Source organism: Lissotriton helveticus, chromosome 5_1 (assembly GCF_964261635.1).
Source record: "Lissotriton helveticus chromosome 5_1, aLisHel1.1, whole genome shotgun sequence".
NCBI lineage: Eukaryota > Metazoa > Chordata > Amphibia > Caudata > Salamandridae > Lissotriton > Lissotriton helveticus.
The window spans coordinates 107,768,629-107,789,669 of NC_136065.1; the positions used below are offsets into that span (position 1 = coordinate 107,768,629).

Below are 21,041 nucleotides of genomic sequence, written 5' to 3' on the forward strand. Positions count from 1 at the left end.
CCCAGCGCGAGTGTGTGCTTGCACTGGGAACAGCATGTTATTATGAATATTGTGCGCTGCCCGTGTTTGCACCTTGTATGCTGCATTGCACAAAGTGACTTGGGGTCACGGTGGGCATGTGGACCTGCTTTCTGTGCCCCAGGGCACTTTGTTGTTACTCAAAGAGCTGAGAATACGTGTGTGGCCCCTTCTGTAATACAGTTCATACTGCACACTGTTGCGTTAGATGTTTGATCATTGGACCATCATGTGAAAAGAGGGAGGGAACAGAAAGAAAATAAGGGCTACCTTTCATTACTTATATACTGTGAGTTATGCCAAAATTCCCAAATGGCCCAGAAATTGGTTCTTTTGGTGGGCGCCCCTCACTCCGATCTAACCTATTTACCCTGTGAGATGATGTTACCCATTCTTTCAACTCCGGGGGTTGGGGCTAATCCACTTCAGGCAAATCTCTTTGAGATAATAAAATTAATACAAAGATAAGGTATTTTTTTGTCGTAAATAATTTTTGGGGAGACTAGTATCAATCATGTATCCCAAATATATCCGTAGGGAGGCTTAACTTTATTTCATAGCCTATAATTTTGGACAGAGCCATGCTTACTTCTTGCCAGAACGACGCGATCAGAAGGCACTGCCAAAACATATGACCACCATCGGACTCTTCCTCGCCGCACTTAATACGCCTTCTGATCCCTCAGCTTTCCATCTTGGCCAACTTTTTGGGTGTGCAATATGCTTTAGGAACGGTAAAAAGATGATTTTTCTTCAAAGGTGCAGATTTAATCAAAGACCAAAGAAGCGACATAGATACTTGCCACAAAGAATCTATATCCATGCCTGGCAGGTCTTTCTTCCAGATATTTGAAGGTAGAATAAACTTGTTGTCTCCTGCTTGTACCAGCATCCAGTACCATTCTTCTACTTCTTTTCACTGAAATATCTTTTTATGTATCTTGTCTTCCAATACTCAATTGCCTTTTCCATCTTTACTTCGCTCTCTTGCCCAGCTTTCTAATTGATGGTACTTAAATTTACATAAACTGCCCTCTGTGCTTTCTGCCAACTCACACCATGGGGGTAGACAATTGTTATCCAACAGCTGACCCCATTTCCTAATACTCCTATCAATCAGAGGTTTAGCAAACTTATCTTTGAGACAGGTCGATGTGCCCGGAGAGTTACATATTGGAGCCTGACTTCTATAATATGGTATTCCCAGAGCTCGTCTAATCTGGTACCATATTTTACAAGCGTCTGCGAGGATCTTAAGTCTTATTTTCTTAAAATATTTCGGGTGGCTATACTGGTAGAGGAGAGAGTCACCTCCCATGGAGAGATCTTTTGCCATGCCTCTCAAAAGTGGAGAGAACGAGGATTCATCCCAAAGCAACGCACTAATATTCTTCAGATTAAAGGCCTGCTAGTATTGGGAGAGATCTAGAGCTGCAATTCCCCGTGCTCTTTTCTCCTTCGTATTTTGCTCCACACCTTTTGCCCTCCATATAAAACTACTTTGTTCCCCCTGAAACTTCTTGAACCATGTTGATTTAAACTCCAGAGGGATTGTATTAAATATAAAAGTAAACTTTGGTAAGATTCACATTTTCAGGAGGTTAGATCTACCTACAAATGAGATTGGAAGAGCCCGCCACGCTTTAAGAAGTTTTTTAGCCTCTGAGACTACCTTATCAAAGTTTACTTGCGCTAGTGTCTCCAGATCTTGCACCACCTGGATTCCGAAGTATCTTATTTCTTGCTGTCTAACAGTGGATTCACATGTTGACTATTCCACTGCATAATTTCGGTTTTCTGTTGATTACCAAGGTATCTTGACACGTTTTCAAATTGTTCTAGAATATTCCATATTGCGGGAATTGAGGTGTCAATATCTCCTGTATAAATCATTTAATCATCCGCATACAGACCTACTTTTTTCTCCCAACCATTAGAGACAAAATGGGGGGGGGGGGGGTATCTGCATATGCTTTAATCTTACTGGCCAAGGGCTCTATATAGAAGTTAAAGAGCAAGGGTAGAGTGGGCATCCCTGCCGGGTTCATCTTTTAATGTTAACTCTTTTGTTTGTAGGATTCCCATACACTAAGTTCCTGGCCGTGGGATTTTTATACAGTAACCTAACGGTGCCTAAGAAAAGCTCTCCTAAGTCGTAATGTTTAATAACCCAGTAGAGAAAAGGCCAGCTCACCCTATCAAAGGCTTTAGCTGTGTCTATCGTAAGGACTGTCAGTGGGATTCCTTCCTTAGTGGCCACGTGTATTGCCTCTACTAAGTCATGTACTAACTCGTGTAGTTGCCTGCTATTGACAAAACCCTTCTGATCCCTGTGAATCAAGCGCTTCATTGCTGGTTCCAGCCTATTTGCCAGAATACGCGTAAAGACTTTATAACCGCTATTTAAAAGTGAGAGTGGCCTATAAGATTCACAGCTCTTTGGGGTTTTTATTAGATTTAAGGATTACATGTATGATGGCCTCACCCAATGACTGCGGAAGATCCTGATTTTTCAAAGAGTGCCAAATTAAAGACCTCTGTTAACATAGGTCACAGTTCCGCACTTAAGGCAATGTATATTTCATTCGGCATGCCGTCCGGGCCAGCTGACTACCCTCTTTTTAGGCTTTGAATTAACCTAGTGACTTCTTTAATGGTGATTTCTGCATTCAGCTCATCCTTGTAGCCACTTGTAATTGTGGGCAGTCCACCTCACTAGGGTACCACTTAATCTGGACTTCATCCCCCTTCAGATCCTCTGTGTATAGATTTGGAAAACAAACTACAAACTTTACTACTTTAGTACTGGTTGTGTGATGAAGGAACCAATTTTCGAACTTCATGAATTTTGTTCTGTTCTATCAAAGCTAATTTGTAAAAAAAAAAGTGGGTTTGAAGTTGTTAAAGCTGACCCTTTACTAGTGAGAACACAGTAAAATTGATTGAAAAGTCATGGAAACATTTTTATTTCTAAACAACGAAATGATTGACTGTCCTACCCAGAAGTAATGTTTCTGATAAATTCACAGAAAGGGGAGATTTTATTCTAATTTTGTGATGATTTCAATGTGAGTGTCTACTTTCAGTATGTTGTTTGATTCTGACCTTTAACTTGTTTCTGGCAATTTCTAATATTGGAAGGTGTCGTATCCAGGCTCGGGGCGTTTGATAATCACACAGTTTGGGCTAAACTCTAGGATAAGCCAGGATTAGAAAGCTAGATACTTGATGGTTGTCAACAACTAGGCCACATCTGTGAAGAGCTGCGCTCTGCCATTGGTGGGTGACCAGTTTGCGCCCAAGTAACGCGTTTCTTCTGCATTCAACAGATGTGCAAGACATGAACTCGCCGGAAGTGAGACCGATGAACTCACCAATCGGTAAGTGAAAGCAGTCACATTTTACAAAAGGTAGCTGGAGTGGTTTTTTTTCTTCTTTTTAATTTGCGACTTTCTCGGTTTCTGTACTAGAAAATAAACTTCTTTACCAAAGAGATTTCTTTTGGTTTACATGAGATGCTTTCAGTACGCGCAGATATTACTAAAGCTTGATTATTAAAAATGTTTGTACTTTTGCCAAACATGTATTTTATAGAGATTGCAATGAGAACTGCGCAAAATCTGTGTGTTGCAAGCACTTTGGCTGCAGGGAAAAAAATCTTCCAAAAAAGATGTGTGGTGTTCTGTATTCTTCCTGGAGCAATATGCTAAGCGTAGAAAGATTTGAAAAAAAAAGCCAGGCTTGTGGAGTGAAAGCTTTGCGTATCAACCTCAGTTACATTTCTGTTTGTAGTGGAAACCGGTGCTTTAAATGGGCCGGTACTGTCAGGTACAGAGTACCGTCACTTTTTTATTTTGCCAGGGAGAGTACCGGTACTTCTCAAGAATGACCTTATACTTTTAATTGGAGAGTACCGGCAGTTCTCAGAAATAAGCACTTCTATTTTTCCATTTCAAGCACTTTTGCTAACTGATAACGCCAATTAGTTTACCCGTTGAGTGTTATAATGCGCTGTTATAAATATTGGTGGCAAATTCTGGCATGCTTGTTACAGACATTTTTAACATTATTGATCATTAAAGTCTTTTTACCGGCATACATCTTCTGCCGGCGGATAATACAATTTTCCTCAAACAGGGTGAATATACACGTTTGGCAGACGGTGTCCACTAGGTGGCAGCACACACTCAAGGAATGTCTACGGCACTGATGCAGGTCAATGGGAAGCGGTTGTCCCTTCATTTCCCAATAGACAGAGTTCTGCCAATAAACCCCCATTCACCGGGCGTAGACTTGATACGGTGACTCTTAGCAAATCGCATTCTGATCCCTCATACCCTTTTTACCATTTTTTGGTTTCTCCAGCGCTGCGAGGTCATACGAATGGCTTTCCACTGCATACAACAATAATATAATTTAAAAACCTTGTAATTTTCAACGGCAAGAGCTCTAACTTTAACATATGTGAGACTGATTGCATTGCAAATGCTTGTTTTTTGTGTGCAGTTTTATATAGCGCAACTCGACCTCAAGGTATGGAGCGCTTTACATGAGCACCAGTTACATTGCACAAGGACACATTCATTTTTGATAGGCACAGGGAGACTAAGGGATTTACCCTGAATCACAGGATTTAGAGCCCACGCCGAGATCAAACCTGGTGCCCCGAAGTCGGCAGCTCTGGCGTTAGGCCACGCCCTCTATCCCTGGTGTGCACCTTTTTACTATTTGCCTATTGCAGCCAAGACATTTTTTCAATTCATTGATTTTTTTTTTTTACACCATTGCTTCTGCAGGGAATTTGTTCTTTTCATTCAAAACACTTTCTGTGTTGTAACTAACCACAACTATGAGCAATCCACTGCACTCTAGAATTTTGTCCAATAATGCTTTGCAGGGCCTTTGGTTGGGATTGTATTTTTGCCCATAACTGTGCCTGGAGTGGTCCTAGGAGAATGGGACCACCACCGAATCGTTTAGCATGATGTGCTCTTTCTGTCAAGGCATCTGCTTGGTTCTCTCCTTATGTAAGGGAGGGCCCCAAAATCATCACCTCCCTCACTGCTTGCTATATTTTCATTTTCACTTTTGTGAGATGACTATATGCATTTTAGCATGTAGGGATAGAGTTACTTGTTTTACCAAAGGTATGTGAGTTTCCTGTTTTATTAATTGGGATGAGATGGATGGAGTTAGCGAGCGGAGTTTTTGTTCGACTCCGCGGAATTCCACGTAGTGGCACTTCGTTTATGTTCAGGTTGTATGACACCCATATTAAATACATTTTTCGTAGTTAAAAATTATCAATGTGTAATCTAATTACCAGACTCTCCTATCATCCTGCTTACCAGAGGGATATTCCAGATTGACTCTGCATTGCCCCAGTGTGAACACTAAGTCTTCTGGGTTTTTTGACAGTGCAGCTGTCACCAGACAATTATGTGAGCATCATTAGAGAGGGTCTTTGGCTCCGTCCACATGTTGGAAGCCAGAAGTTCGTTTTGATTGGGCAGAAGTTGTGTGCTTCCACAAAAGAGTGCTTGCCCTCCATGCCGCTTTGATCAGCTTGTTCCCTGAATGTGGGGTCTGAGCTACGCAATTGATGATCAATGTCTTATGCAGCTATACCCTCCTTGTAGCTTACACATCAGTTAATTTTGGTTATGAAACAAGTATTTCTGCGTCTGTTTCAAGAAAATGTCAACATGTTCCTGTTCTCCAAACACCTTTGTATCTCTGTTCACATGGTGAGATGACGCAGTGTCTTTTCCATACGTTGTTGGGTAACATCTACCTGTAGATTTACACTTCCCACTATTTTTATCTGCACCTCTCTTTTTCAGAATTAACATAACTTGTATGTTTGTGTACAGTTTACCTGTATTCTTTTTTCAGCAACATCTACGTCAACAATGTCCATGACATGTATGGTTTCTTGCACAGAGTGTAGGAGTACAGATGTGTTCCTTCATTGAACTTGTAATCCTGCCTCTAACTTTTAGTTTCTGTAAACCTTCACTTGTACCTTTCCTGAACAGTACCTTCCGAGAGACCCATCTCTTGCCTGTACGGTCACATGTCGTCTCCTCGCGCTACATTGGTAGCGGAGTGCCTTTCTCCCCTTGCGCTCTGCTGCTGCTTTTACCTGCCTTCCATATATCTACTCTCTCTACGTAAGTCCTCTCTGGACATTTATTGACGCTCTACTCTAACCCTGTACCCTAGAAATAAAAAAAATGATCTTACCCCAAATTTGTGCTGCGCTAAACCTTGTAATACCAATCAACCTCTGAGACTTTGTTCTTCATATAGAAAACTAAAAAGGAAAACATAGATAAAGTATTGATGAACCCCCATTCTGCAGCCCGCCTCCCCCTTCCCCAGTTCCATTCTTAATATAAATGTAGTGGGTAATTTGTCTGATCCATGAGCTTTCCACAGGGAACAGGGACTTTGGGGACTTGGAACCCTTACTGGGAGTGCTGAGAGTGACGTGACACAAGGGAGGAGAGCTCTTACATCACCCCCCCACAACCCCAAACCTTCAATGCTCTTCTAGGTCCACCTTCAGGTGAAGCCCGCTGCTTCCGGTGTCTCCCTGCGGATCGATGTTATTTAGCCTCAACACGGAACACATTGCCTTTTAGAAGCGCCTGCCAAACTACAAATCGCGCCCTCTTTGACCTGACAACTTTGCCGGTTTCAGATCTGAATTTTGGATCTGTGTAACTAAACTGTGACAGATTAGAGCGTTGTAGTGACTCACCTCTAGTGATTCATCCATTCGAGCATTTCTCGCCTTATTGCAGAGGGGCACTCCTTGCAAAAACATTACTGTCCTGATGATGGTCTTATAGACATCCGCAACCAAGACCGAAATGTCGACCTCTCCATCATCTCCAAAAGCAATTCATCTGCACCAAGAATTAACCATCGTACATTGTTTGACTTGGTTATTGTCCATGAATTCAAGGAGCTGATGAACTGTTATGAACTGACCTGTTGATTAGTACATACATCTGTCCATAACATTTTTTGCGTTTATTGATTTGTCTATCATATATATATATATATATATGCATTTGTTGATTTATTCAATACAATATTTTTCAGATAAAATCATTCCTCTGTGTATTTTTTCCCTTATTCCTTACTTATCATTGATTGTTTCCATTAAAGAAAAGTTTCGCTGTTATTCTATGGATGCATTAGAGTTAGATCTTTGTTAACTAACTCTTCAATTGATCACAAGCCAATATATAAACGAAATCCCTTGTAGTCACTCTTTACCTCAATCCCTATATAGCAGTCCCTTCTTCCCTTCAGTGGATACATTTGAAGATTCTTGAACCTCTCCACCTGGGACTTTAGCATAAAGCGTACACTCGGGCGACCCTTCCCCGTGATTTTCAACCGACTGGCTTTGCCCTTCAGGGATGCGGCCGTTAGAACTGAACACGGTACATAGGGGGTGGTCTACGTAGAGTGCCGTCTCTACCTCAGTCTAGCGCCATGAAGTCACTTGGACCCACCTGCACCATCCTTCCTTGGATTCTCCGGTGCTACCTGTGAGGTGGCCCATTCTGAGGACTTCCACGAGCCCCACCGATTCCAGGACCACTGCCCCTCAACTTCTATGCGCATTAGTGTTTGTCGTCGAGTTCTACGTACGCATTTTTACTGGTTCCTACAACCATTTCTATCTATTGCGATTCACTGAACAGGGTTGTAATTGGGGTGGCCACTTGGCACCTAGCCGGCAGGAAACCAGGTATCCGGTCCTAGGGCGCTGTCACAGCATTCTAACCTGGTGAGCTGGTCCTGTTTAGCTGAATTGAAATAAAACCCGGATGCTTTAAATGGGCCGGTACTGTCCGGTACTGAGTACCAGTACTTTTTTATTTTGAGAGGGAGAGTATCAGCACTTCTCGAGGGAGACATAATACTTTTAATTAGAGAGTAACAGCACTTCTCAGAATGAAGCAGATACTCTGGTACAGGGTACCTGCACTTATGAAGAGAGCTGTAATACGTTTCATTGGAGAGTACCAGCACTTCTCAGAAACAAGCAAGTACTCTGGTACAGGGTACCTGCACTTATGAAGAGAGATGTAATACTTTTCTTTGGAGAGTACCAGTACTTCTCAGAAACAAGCAAGTACTCTGGTACAGGGTACCTGCACTTCTACTTTTCCATATCTAGCACTGCCCCGTAGTGAAAAAAGGAAGGATACCAAGAAGAACGCGAGACAGAGGTAAGAAGGGGCAATGGGCATAGTGGATGGGCAGTAGCTTTAATTGGGGGGAGCAGGAGATGGAAAAGCAACAATGTGGCTTAAAGTCCTGCAGAAGAGTGCGAGGGACAGGAGGTGAACTGGGAGAGCATACCCTTAAAAAAAAAAAGGAGAAAAGAACCTGCCCTTAAAAAAAAAAATATATATATATTCACTGAAAAAACCATAGGTTATAGACCATATATAGTTAGGAATTAGCATTTAAAAAACCTTGAAAATTCACTGAAAAAACCATAGGTTATAGACCATATATAGTTCGGAATTAGCATTTAAAAAACCTTATTTTACTCACACAACCATTAAAATTCCATATATACTTAGTTGTACTAACTATATATCGCGCACCCGCAATCCACTGCTGATCATGTCACATATTACATCATTCATGACATGGTCAGTGACATCACTGATGACATCACTGATGACATCTCAAATGACATCACTGATGACATCTCAAATGACATTACTGATGACATCACTGATGACAACATCCAGTGACTGTATTTTTCTGTAAAGTTAAAATATGTCTTGAGTGGATGTATAAGTGTCTGGATGAAGGATTTAGTAGGTGCATGACTGACTGTATGAGTGAGTGATTAAATGTGTCTCACTGAGTGCATGGGTTAGTGACTAAACTGTCTTAATTTGTGCATCATTATGTCTGTTGTTCTGAAAACTGCTGCATGTGTTGTTCAGTAGCTATATGAGTAACTATATGGGTTATTGATTGGTTGCCCAAGTATTTGTATGGGAGACTGAGTATATGTGTGGGTGGCTGGGAGGTGTATGACTCTGTGCATAGATGTGTGAGCAGTTGATTCACTAGATGTATGGGTTCAAAAGTGCATGTGGAAACAGCTGTATGGGCGGTTGACTGTGTGCATCAGTGTATTGGTGAGTGAATGGATATCTCAGTGCTACATGTCAAAGTAAGTACATATGTAAAACACAGTACATGTGAGACTTGACATATATAAATAACTGTGCATAAGAGCCAGTGAATGTGTGAGTGGCTGTATGCATCATTGTGAACTTGTATCCAGGATTGTATAAGAGAGTAAATATGTTTTAGTATATGTTTGAATAAGTAAGGTGTGTATAACTGTATAGTTGGGAAAATGGAGGTGTGATTGATTGTTTGCATGACTGACTAGGTGTGTGTGTGTAACTTCATGGATGAATGACAATCTGTGAGTCTGTGTTTACACTGAGTGTATCTAAGGTTATATTAGAGTCTGAAGAGGTTCATCGTATTATCACATGAATTATGTCATCAGTGATGTGATCAGTAATGTCAAATGAGATGTCATCAGTGATGTAATCAGTGATGTCATCAGTGATGTCATCAGTGATGTCATCAGTGATGTCATCAGTGATGTCATCAGTGATGTCACTGACCATGTCATGAATGATGTAATATGTGACATGATCAGCAGTGGATTGCGGGTGCGCGATATATAGTTAGTACAACTAACTATATATGGAATTTCAATGGTTTTGTGTGAGTAAAATAAGGTTTTTTAAATGCTAATTCCTAACTATATATGGTCTATAACCTATGGTTTTTTCAGTGAATTTCAATGGTTTTTTAATAGCAAATATCATAAGCTGTCGATTGTCAAGTACGTGGTAAGAAAAAACATTTTCGTGTTTATGCACACTGATCTGCTTTCAATGCTGCCCCCCCCCCTCATTTCTATTAGGAGTACTCTCTCTTTGCAGATAGTGAAGGGTAGTTAACGCAGGCCTCCGCCTCCGTTGTAATCCGTCGTGCCTGCTTCTCTCTCCATTTGATTGATTGTTATCCAAGCATTTACTGTTTTAGAATTGGTTCTCTTTGGTTCATTCTCTATTTACAAACAAGCACAGAGTCGCAATACTCTGTTTAGTCTTTGCAGATAGCGAAAAATCGTGTAAAAAAACAAAAGGAATCGAGCAAAATCAGTAGGCCACTAATGGGATCTCTTTTTGACCTCGCTAAAATAGAAACATTAGGAACAACCTGTTGAAAATAGCAATGTGTATGTACATAAGCGGCGTTCATTTGTGTTCACAGTACCCCTTGTTGATTGTTTGAATCGAGCATTGAATTGTTCGAAGTTGGTTCTCTTAAGGATCTTCTCTGCCTGCAAACGGGGAAGAATAGGAATATTCTCTCTCCCTTTGCAGATAGTGAAGGGTAGGTAACGCAAACCTTTAACACGTCGTGCCTATTTCGTTCCTCATTGATTGATTGTTTGCCCGAACATTGACTGTTTGGGAATTGGTTCTTTTTGGAGGTATTCCCTGTTTGCAAATAAACGTAGGAAAATCTTTGCAAGTAGTGAAAGGGTAGGTAATGCGGACCTTTCTCCCCCGTTGTAATCTGTCATGCCTATCTACTCCCCACTGATTGATGCACCTGTTTCACCCGGACCATTTACTAGAGATAGGTCATCTGGCCCGACCAGAGAGCACCCCTAGTGAAAAGGACATATGCAATAATAACGAAGTGATCACTGTATCCTGTTAACAGAAACTTTAGCATGAAACAACCTGGAAAGAAAGGAATAGGAAAACGAAAATCAGTAGGCCACTGATGAACTTTTTATTAAATAACAAACAAAGAAACGATAACAATACGTAATGATAAAACCTATTATTGTCCTAGAAACAAGAAACGTTAGAAGTAAGCCCGTAATAAGAAACCTGAAAACAGTAAGAGAAACCAAGTGTGACATTGCAACGGCCACAAGGCAACGAGGCTTCATTGCCCCTCACTGCCCCAAAATGTGTCTGTCCCACCGCCTGCCACGGCCAAATAACGGCAAACTGGGAAAGATACAAGTCAGCAGACATCCGCCCCATTCTGGAAACTTCCAAAGTGCAACAGGTTTGCGGCTACGCCCAGCCGGAAGCAACACATATAAGGCGGGTCCTGCTGCCAACCGTCGGCAGAAGATCATCACGTAGGGTGTAGCCGGAGGAAAGGCCGAGGCCAATGGGACCCGGCCAGGGGGATTGCTACGACAACCCTGGAGAGTTGCAAGGGGGGGAATGTCTGTGTCCTCGACCCTCTCCTCTCTCTCCCAGTCCGGCCACCATCAACCAGAGGCCGAGGCCGACGGGATCCGGCCGCGGTGGCGGTAACACTGGAGAATTGCAGGTTGACCCTCTCTCTTTCCCAGTCTGGGCCAGCATCCATGGAGGGCCTGGGAGTGGAGAGGCCACTGCACGAAAGGCCCAGGAGAGGCACCACACGCCAAGGCCTGCCCCACCGGATGAGCCAAGGAACCCGTTCATGGGGCCAGAGCAAAGGGCGTCCGGCCGCCATCCACCGGAGGTCCGGCCCAAAGACGGACGGGACATTTCTTCTTTCTTTTATAATGGCTGCGACAACACTGGGGGGGGATGTCTTGCACATGCCTCCGACCCCCCCCCCTCGTCCTCATCGCCTGGTCCGGCCATAACAAATGTCAAGCGAGACGCCGTGGGGTGCACTGGGTGGGAGAGACGGTGCGAACAGGCCTCTCCCGCCTCCCCAGGTGGAGGCTTCCCAGCTGCACCCTCAGCGCTCCAGGCGCCCGGAAAAGGGTTCTTCCACTGTGGCGATGCTGCAACGTCTCGCCCGGCAGGGTGGAGCCCGTCCGCTCATTTGACCCCGCGATCGCCGGTAGCTACCGAACTCTCAAAATGGCGGTCGACCTGGCAAGAGCGGGCCCAGCATAAAGAAATGGCCCGGTCACTGGTTGACTCCACCACCGTAGTCCTCCACGACCTTGAAGATTCTAGAGGAGCCGCGGGAGTCCCCGACCCCCACAGACACCCCCGATGGGGAATGACTGCCATGATCGCCCGTGGAGTGATGAAACTGTAGCCGCGGGACGTCGGCGCTCCCATGCTGGCGCCAGCCTCAGTTTGAATGACTAGAATCCTGCAGACCACAGTTCGGATCAGTTCCGGTGAAAGCACAGTGTGACCCGGTAGGAAAAATTGTTGCACCCCCTCCCCTTTTTGACTGATGGTTCAAACCACCGATCCTTTCCTTTGCCCTTTTAACGGAACTTTGGACTGCCTCCCTCCCCCCCCCCCCGGGGCGCCCCACGCCGTTATTCGGAGGGCGGCAACTTACTGGACATCACCTTGGTGCCATCCACATTTCAGCGCGTTCTGCTGCCTTGGAACTATTCGCACAACAGACCGCTACTGACGACCCACCCCCTGGGACGCCCCACGCCGGAAACCCAAATCAGTGCGGCACCCAGGCAACATCACCTGGGTGCCGTCCAGAAATCTGGATGTTGTGCTGCCTTGGGACTATTCCCACAACCGACCGCTACTGACCATTGTTCCTTCTTTTTCCCTAAAAATGTTTAAATGTTTTTACTGTTTTTGTTTTGTTGTATATATTTATAAGTTATTAAAGTTTTATATTCCTACTACTTTGTTGGAGTGCTATATATTTTTAATGTGACAAATAATTGTAAAAACTTTGATGTACAAAGAGTCATCCCTGGAATCTTCCGCTTCAGGCTCGGTCCCCTCCCCAATCACAATACAGGATGGTTTTCAGATAGTAGGAACGCGTGTGGTGTGACGGATCTCATCGGGTGTGGGCCTTGATCTACTATAACTCCTTTGAAGAGGGGTGATTCTTTACAGCTGGGGCCATAAACTACATCTGCAGGGCTAGCTGATAGCCTGGGACCGGCCTGGACAATCGGACACAGAGGAAGAGGAGTGTCAGAGGGTGCAGTAGTGAATAGGGCGAAAGGGAGGTGTCGGGCGGGCACAGAGTGTGATTCTCAGGGAAGAGCAGCGCAGATGGGGGGAGGTTTATTGCCCATGCATAAGACAGAGAGCGGGGGTGACCAGTGCCTGGGGGAGATGCTTGCGAGGGTGGGGAGCCATGCTACGGATCGACAGCGTGCAGAGAGTGGGTCTGGTCAAGGCATCTAAAATGGCTGCCGTGCACGACAAAAGTGTGGCATTTGAAAAAAGGCAAGATGGCGCAGACAATGTTTTTCAACACTTCCTGATTTCCTTCGAATCGAACGTTAACAGACGTTGGGGCATATTACCAAAGTTAAGCGATATTTATTGCTAACGATGCTTAGCAACGAATTTTTTACCGCTAAGCATCGTCAGAAATTATCGCAGATAAACCTTGCTATTATCAAGGTTTATCGCAAATGCGATAAAAAACGGCCGCAATGCATGAATATCGCTGAAAAGTCAGCGATATTCATGCATTACCGCGCTAATGCACTTAGCCATGTTATCCACCTCCCATTGGATAACATGGCTAAGAACCGCTCAGGGCAGGTGTTAGTTTTTGGAGATATTCGCGCTTAGCGCGAATATCTCCAAAAGTTGGTAATAGGAGATAGATATCTTGCATGTTGTAATGCAAGTTATTGTGGTATATGGAACTCATACCATAATCTCTCAGGAAAGCAGGAACTGATCCTTTTGGGACCGCCTGAGAAGGCCTAGGGGGTGAGGGGTACTCTACTTTGCCCCCTTTTCACGTTCTGAACTATTTTATTTTACTCTCTTCTGTAATTACACAAAATGGCAGCGATAGGATGCATCAGAGACAGACAGTGAGAGAAAGGAGGCCGGAGATGAAGAAGAGATGTCAAATACACATTGGAGATAATATAGTGGGAGAAGGGAAGTAAATATGAGTAAACTTACTATGTAACATAAAAATGTTGCACTCTATACTATAAGTCTCATTTTATACTACAATCACTTCGCTACAACCTCATAAATTAAAAATAAAAATGAATAATGTCTCAAACAATTTTTGATTTCTAAATATAAATTTATTCTTCTGAATTTTCATAATTTGAAAGAACTAGTAACATGTCCTCATCAGGAATTTCCTCTTCAATCATCTCATCAGGAATCTCCTCATGAAAAGTCTGCAATGATGATTCTTGTAACTCTATGGTCTCCAAACATTCGATAAATTCGCCGTCAAGAGATTGATCAAAAAAATCATTCAAGTCATCTCCTCCTTGTGAGAATATTTCATTATTGGTGCTGTCAATTTCAATAAATGTAGTGGATAATTCAAAAGAAATTGCCACGGTCTCTTCATTGAGATCCATTTTATTTTGAAATTTCTTGCTGTAAATTGCAGAAAAAAATAATCACTTTCATTTATCGTTTTTAGTAATACATAATATAAAACTAACTTTATCAAGTATTTAGTATAACAGAAGGACTGTAAATAAATAACAGAAAACATTTATCAAATTATCTTAAAGTGTACAACATAGTTCCCCTTACAAATTAACAACTCACCTTTTTGAAAGTAGGAGAAGCGTTAGTACTGTGTAAATCAAACACCAGAAATTGAGCACCAAAAATTCCTCACAAATGTACCTCAGACAGTAGTATCACAAAATGGCTGTGGTTTCCTCTTATTTTAGATATATACATAACCAATTAACTTTCATCACACACAAATACAAAACCAAACTAACATTTTAATTGGTTCTAAATTTCAACACTTTCAAATGTGTTTTCCCCATGCAATTTTCCATAGGACATTTAGATACGTCTACAGCCTGATTGGCTGAACGGATTTACACCAAACTTGGCAAAATGGTACATCAAACCTAGGGGGTCAGGGAGGATCTACTATGCCCCCTTATGGTCATTTGCCCCTTCACTTTGGCCTCCTCTTGTCTCTCGATCCTACCGAGAGACAAGATGGCGGCCGCTACGGACTGTTTGGAATGTTTACAGACGCCGGAGAACCAATCAGCTTCGCTTCACAAAGCTCCGTAACGCGAAAAGTACGCGAAGTGGAGCGCTGCCCGGTCCGCTGTCACAGATATATATCTTTTTTTGAACGTTAATTTCTCAAAATCCACTGGAGCACATATATTGAGACATAGCAAAGGCACATCGGGCTACCAGTACCTACAATTTTGCCAAGTTTCGTGCAAATCCATTCAGCCGTTTTATTAATATTATTTTTTTTTTTTTTTGCCCCGCGGGGCCCTTTTAAAACCTCCACATCAAACCTAGGGGGTCAGGGAGGATCTACTATGCCGCCTTATGGTCATTTGCCCCTTCGCTTTGGCCTCCTCTTGTCTCTCGATCCTACCGAGAGACAAGATGGCGGCCGCTACGGACTGTTTGGAATGTTTACAGACGCCGGAGAACCAATCAGCTTCGCTTCACAAAGCTCCGTAACGCGAAAAGTACGCGAACCGGAGCGCTGCCCGGTCCGCTGTTACAGATATATATCTTTTTTTGAACGTTAATTTCTCAAAATCCACTGGAGCACATATATTGAGACCTAGCAAAGGCACATCGGGCTAACAGTCCCTACAATTTTGCCAAGTTTCGTGCCAATCCATTCAGCCGTTCGGGCTAAAAGTGAGGCCAACCGCCCTATGGAAATTAACATTAGAAAAACGCGTTTTGGGACCCCCCTTTTTTCTCGGCCCCCCCTTGACGAACCCCCCCCCAAATTTTCAGGGGCTGCTCAGAAACAAAATGTGCAATTTTCCTGAAAATTTCAGCCAATTCCGTCCACAAACGCCAAAGTTATTAGACATAGAATTTTCAAAAATCCCATAGAGAAAAAATCCTAACTATATATACCTACTGGCGACCGCCAGTAGGTAATATAACTGAAGAAAATAATTTTTCATCAAGGAAGGCTTTCACCAGTTTGATTTCATCAAGAAATATAAGAATATTTTGTTAAGCAAAGTTCGGTCAAAAAGTATCATCAGAACCGTTTCTATAGCTTATTGTTTTTAGGAAAACACATTCAACCATGTAAAGGTAGAAAATGGTTCATTCTGAAAACCCTTAATTAAACCAAGTGAGGCTTAGTAACAATCTGTCGAAATACAAATTAATTCCAACACAAATGGTTTCCCCCATCTCCAGCATTCTAGGCAGTGCTCAACGATTTAATCGTTGCATACTCAACCAAATTAATGTATATGAAAGGCATTATATGTATTCCTTTCCCACTGGCTGCAGGGAGTTTTTTTCAAGAGTGCACCTTATGGAACCCGCTGAGCTCCTGACGCTGTAGTGCCGAGCAGCAGGATGGGGGTGACACACACTGATAGATTGCTACTCTGTAGATAGGCCACGTTCAAGAGACCACTGAAGACTGCCAGTGGAGGGGGTGACCTCCAAGCTTGGGGCAGAGTTGATGCCACATTCTCTTCTTGGGTGTTTTGATCTTTTTCTAGGTTGTTTTTTGTCATTGATGACCTGGAGAAGGCCTAGGGGGACCTATAAAAGGTAGTTGTACTTCCAACAACACTACATTCAAATAGAAACTTGTGACCCATTAACCTACTCTTTTCAAATATAAACAGAGCCTCAGATTGGCGTTTGGCCAGGGGGCTTGTTTCACTGGAAGGAGCACAAGGGCCAAGTGAGCGGGAGTTTCAAGAGGGATTATGTGCTCTGAAGTACTTTGGAGACTTGCCAGCCAAGGACGTGTGGCTCGAGAGGGATATTTCCTGTCACTCAATGAATATACGTTAGAGCTTAAGTACAACTCGCTCGGTGCGTCACGCGTGCAGTGGGACGCGTGCTGCCTGGTGCTTCCCTAGTCTTCCCATGCAGTGGTGATGCATCAGAAGAGGGATTGATGGTCACCGCTGTCCCTCAGCACCCCCATCCATGGATCGGTCCACACCCAGGTGTCCTAGTCTGCACTTCTGTAACCGGTTGGACTAAAAATGTAGGGATTTTAGGCATCTTAGTATTAAGTCTTTCAAATCAAAGGATGTGAAAGCCACCATTAGCAACTGCACCCGCGGACACTGCAAAAATGTACAAGACGTGCAGTGTTGCGGCATCTGACAGGACGGTTCGCCTAACATCAAGTGCAACTGTGCAGACTGAAAGTCCATTTGTTTACTTGCCCCATCACAAGGTGCCCGATAATGATGCTGGTAGGAGGGTGCTCCCCCGGTCACTGTAACAGGACCCCAGAATGAGGGCAGGACATCATTAGAGGGTTTTAGAAGAAGGATGCCCATCTGGACCCTTCGAGATGGTTACAGAAACCTAATTACCTCGAATGTATGATCTTACAGTGCAAGCATTTGCAACGCATGACTTTACAACGCAGTTTTTACATCTCAAATTCCTTTACAATGCATGATTTTACATCACATGCCATCACAACGCATTTTTAGAAACTACATTTACAACGCATTCCATTACAGTGCATACCGTTACAACACATATTACTTTTAGGGGAATAGTAGGGTAAGTCTTGGATAGTGTAGGGGTAAAAATTACTATTTCCACTTCAGTGATTGCAACAGTAGGGTAAGTGTTGGATAGCGTAGGGGTAAAAATTACTATTCCCCATTACTTACTTTATATTGTGTTGTAATGGCATGCGTTGTAGTAACATGCGATGTAATGGCTGCGTTGTGATGGCATGCGAGGTAAAGGATGTTTGTTGTAATGACTGCATTGTAAAGGTAGTGCGATGTAATGACTGCATTGTAAAGATTGTTTCCCGATTACCCCCAGGGTCATGTAGGGGGATTGTACAAGCAACATAACCTCCAAGAGCCTTTAAAAGGACTCAGGAAGCAGGGTAGTACCCATAACCCTACAGTGCGACCCTATTAGAAGTGTCACCCTGGACCTTCAATGTGGCACGGAGACTCACACACATTTAGGGAAACCCCTTGGACACCACTATGTTTCTAGAATTAGATTGACCCTCTGAACTCTCTCTGATGATTCTAAAAGTAGGCTCCTACACATTGGTGTAAGATTCGGGCTCTAGCTGAAACCTTCAGGATAAGACGAGTCTCCGGTGGCCTATCCTTGTAACACAGGGAGAGTGGTCAGCAGCGCCAATCAGAGTGAAAAGCGCCTCAGTAAACTTTTTGAGAAAATGTAAAAAAAATTCCAGGCCATGCGTTTTTAACACCTTCGCCGTGGCGCGAATTTCGCCGTGGTGCGGGGGGGGTCTAGGGGGGCTGAGTGCGGCGCTCCGTTACTAAAGACGGCTCTACACTGTCATGAGTCATGGGTGGCGTGTGCTCATGACGGCGTGGAGCCGCCATGACCCCGCCCACTCACTATTTTGCCCGCACAGGCGGGGAATTAGTGCCACGTGGGCGGATTCAGAAAAGGGGCGGATTGGCAGCGGCATGACGGCTCCTCGTCGTCATGAGCACAGGCCATCCGTGGCTCATGACGGCGCAGAGCCGTCATGAACACGCAACAGGTTAAAGGCATTCCACTTTTGAGACGTAGGATTGTTTGCTTGTGTAAATTTGAGGAGGAAATGACATTGAGAACAAAAAATATTGAGGTGCGACAAAAAGGTCAGAAGTAGGTGAGTTGTGAGGTGGAATTCTCTACATTTATGGTTTTTAGTTTCAGGATCATCGCGTTTGTATGAGTAACAACCTTAGGAGAGGGAGTGACTGGAGGAATTCACAGAGATTTTGGAAGAAAAGACAGGATTGCCTACTTGTTAGTAAAATAATAATAATTTAAGCGAAATGCAATGTATGGACATCTTACTTTTCGAGGGTTTGTGGGCATTCCCCGGACCTGAAAACATGCAGAAAAATCTGCAACCCCCTGTAAAATTCGAGCAACCCCCTTAATGGCTGACATTTTTATAGGAACACTTTGAAAGTGGGCACAAGCACTTTGGCGATAAGGCGTAAAATGGAGGTGATGCTGTGCAGTGGACACATTGGTTTAAAGTGGACTCTGTGGTGTAGAGTGTGTAAGATGAGGCAAAGGGGCACAATGCACCCAGGGATGCACATTTTCAAGCTTAGACTGTGCACACACAAGGGTTCCTGCTGTTTTCAGGTGGCAGAGATAATATTTCCTATTCCTGCCGCAACGAGACCGCATTTTTCCTTCGCAGAATGGATGCGTGGTTATCCATGCACGTGTTGATGTGCTGATTTCTTGGATAAGTACTTTCTTGTGTCGCTCATAGAAGAGGCGTCCTGGGTGTTCTGAAACACATACATGCATGGTGAGTAATGCACTCCAGGAAAGCTGCAGAGCCATGAGTGAGATCAGAACTGACATCACCACGGCGTCTCATTCATGAGAAATGTCTTCAATGCAACAAACTGAGCAGCACTTGAAGCGCGTGTGCACTCAAGTCCTTTCCACCTGAGGTATCTTGCACATTCATTATGAAATATACAGGTTTTCTCTTGCAGATTCTATATGTCCTGCTCACCTTGGTGGCCATGGTCCAGCGCCATCATTTCTGATGCTCTGTAACTTCCCTTCGTTTTATCGAACGACCGACACTGTGTCCTAAGAGTGCATGTCTTGTCGAACCCCTGAATCCCATAGAGCGGGTCTTCATCTCAGACCATTAGAAACCATCAACCACAATTCTCTTTGTCCTTGTGGGCAATCTTGGGTTGCACCCTGGGATCCCACTGTTCCGCTCTCCGTTGTTCTCCAGCTAAGTGTGAGCTCTTCAGACTCCCGCACATACATATGTGCACTAGTGGAAAGCATGTTTGTTACATTTTGATTTCATCAGTGTGCTGCTTTCATATGTTCTACATGGAATCTATAGAGCATACCTGCTCTCTCTGCTGTTCCATGTTCTATGTTCTGTTTGTGGCAGTTTTCTTTTACTGGCTGGGCTGTTCAGACGTACTGTGCTGCTACTAAATAAATTCCTTAAAACCACTTACCTGCTGGTCCTCCTCATCCTTACAATGCTTCATTCTACAAGTTCAGGAAGGTCACTCACATTAGAACCAGCAAGTTCACTGCCCTGATAACTTTGCATTTACTAGCTTTGTTGTCTCTCCATTAGGACATCAGAGGATTTGTGATTTAGCCAGCATGGTCTTCATGTTCTGAAGGAGTTGGGTGGGAATGAGAAGAAGGGTTATATATTAGTCACACACCTTCTTATCCCTAGACTGAGGGCATGATAGCACATCTGCACGCTCACAATGGTAAAAAATGGCATATTACACTCTGTGTATCTGCATATCTAATGGGACGTAGGTCTTTCGTGCAATCCTTTGACACATTGTCATAGTTTATCTCTACTTCTTTGAAAGTCTTTCAAGGGGGAGCTTTTTCATCATTCTCTGAGAGGTGACCTTTTTGATGGTATGCTATCCTTCAAATGAATAAATAAGTTGCCAGTATAGCAACCAGCCTGACGGAACCTGGTTTGAAATCACTTCGTCTCCCGTCTGAGGTTTAAACTGTACGGCTTGCAACCCGGCTGCGAGTCCATCTATAAACCCCATCCCGGTAGCAACTCTGAAAGTCCACACAGTCAAAATGCCTTTTCCACATCGACACAAGTGAAGACGAGTGGCAGATATTGTATACCCTCATAATTCATGGCATTCAGTACACTAGTGCATCGTTTGATATATAGCTGGGACAAACACTTATTGAACTGACCCATATCGCTCAGGTAAGACGCTTGCCTATGTTATAGGCCGAGTGAGCTAAAGAATGGTGATGGATTAAACCCAGATCAGTTGACTGGGGGTGAGTGTTTGCAATGTTTAACACTCCGTCCATCATTCCCCTTTGGTTTTTCTTTGTTCGCCCTAAGTTGGCAGGGTATGCCCAGACGTGAGTCCCTTGCTCACCTTGCCACTGGATTCAAGCTAGCCTTGCTGATGACGGCTGATTAACCAGAATCCAGTCCCAGGATGCTTGTTTCCGGTGCAGGGAAGACATGGCTTGGCAGTTCGACTGGAC

The 21,041-nt window shown here is 43.7% G+C and overlaps 1 long non-coding RNA gene across 1 annotated transcript in view; it reads left to right on the forward strand.

Annotated features, from left to right (window-relative positions):
• Positions 1-3,398, forward strand: part of LOC144752997 (uncharacterized) — a 148,326-nt gene extending 144,928 nt beyond the window's left edge. Inside the window, exon 3 of the long non-coding RNA XR_013594166.1 lies at positions 3,348-3,398. This is a non-coding gene — a long non-coding RNA (uncharacterized LOC144752997). The remainder of the gene's footprint in view (positions 1-3,347) is intronic.
• The last annotated feature ends 17,643 nt before the right edge of the window (positions 3,399-21,041 follow it).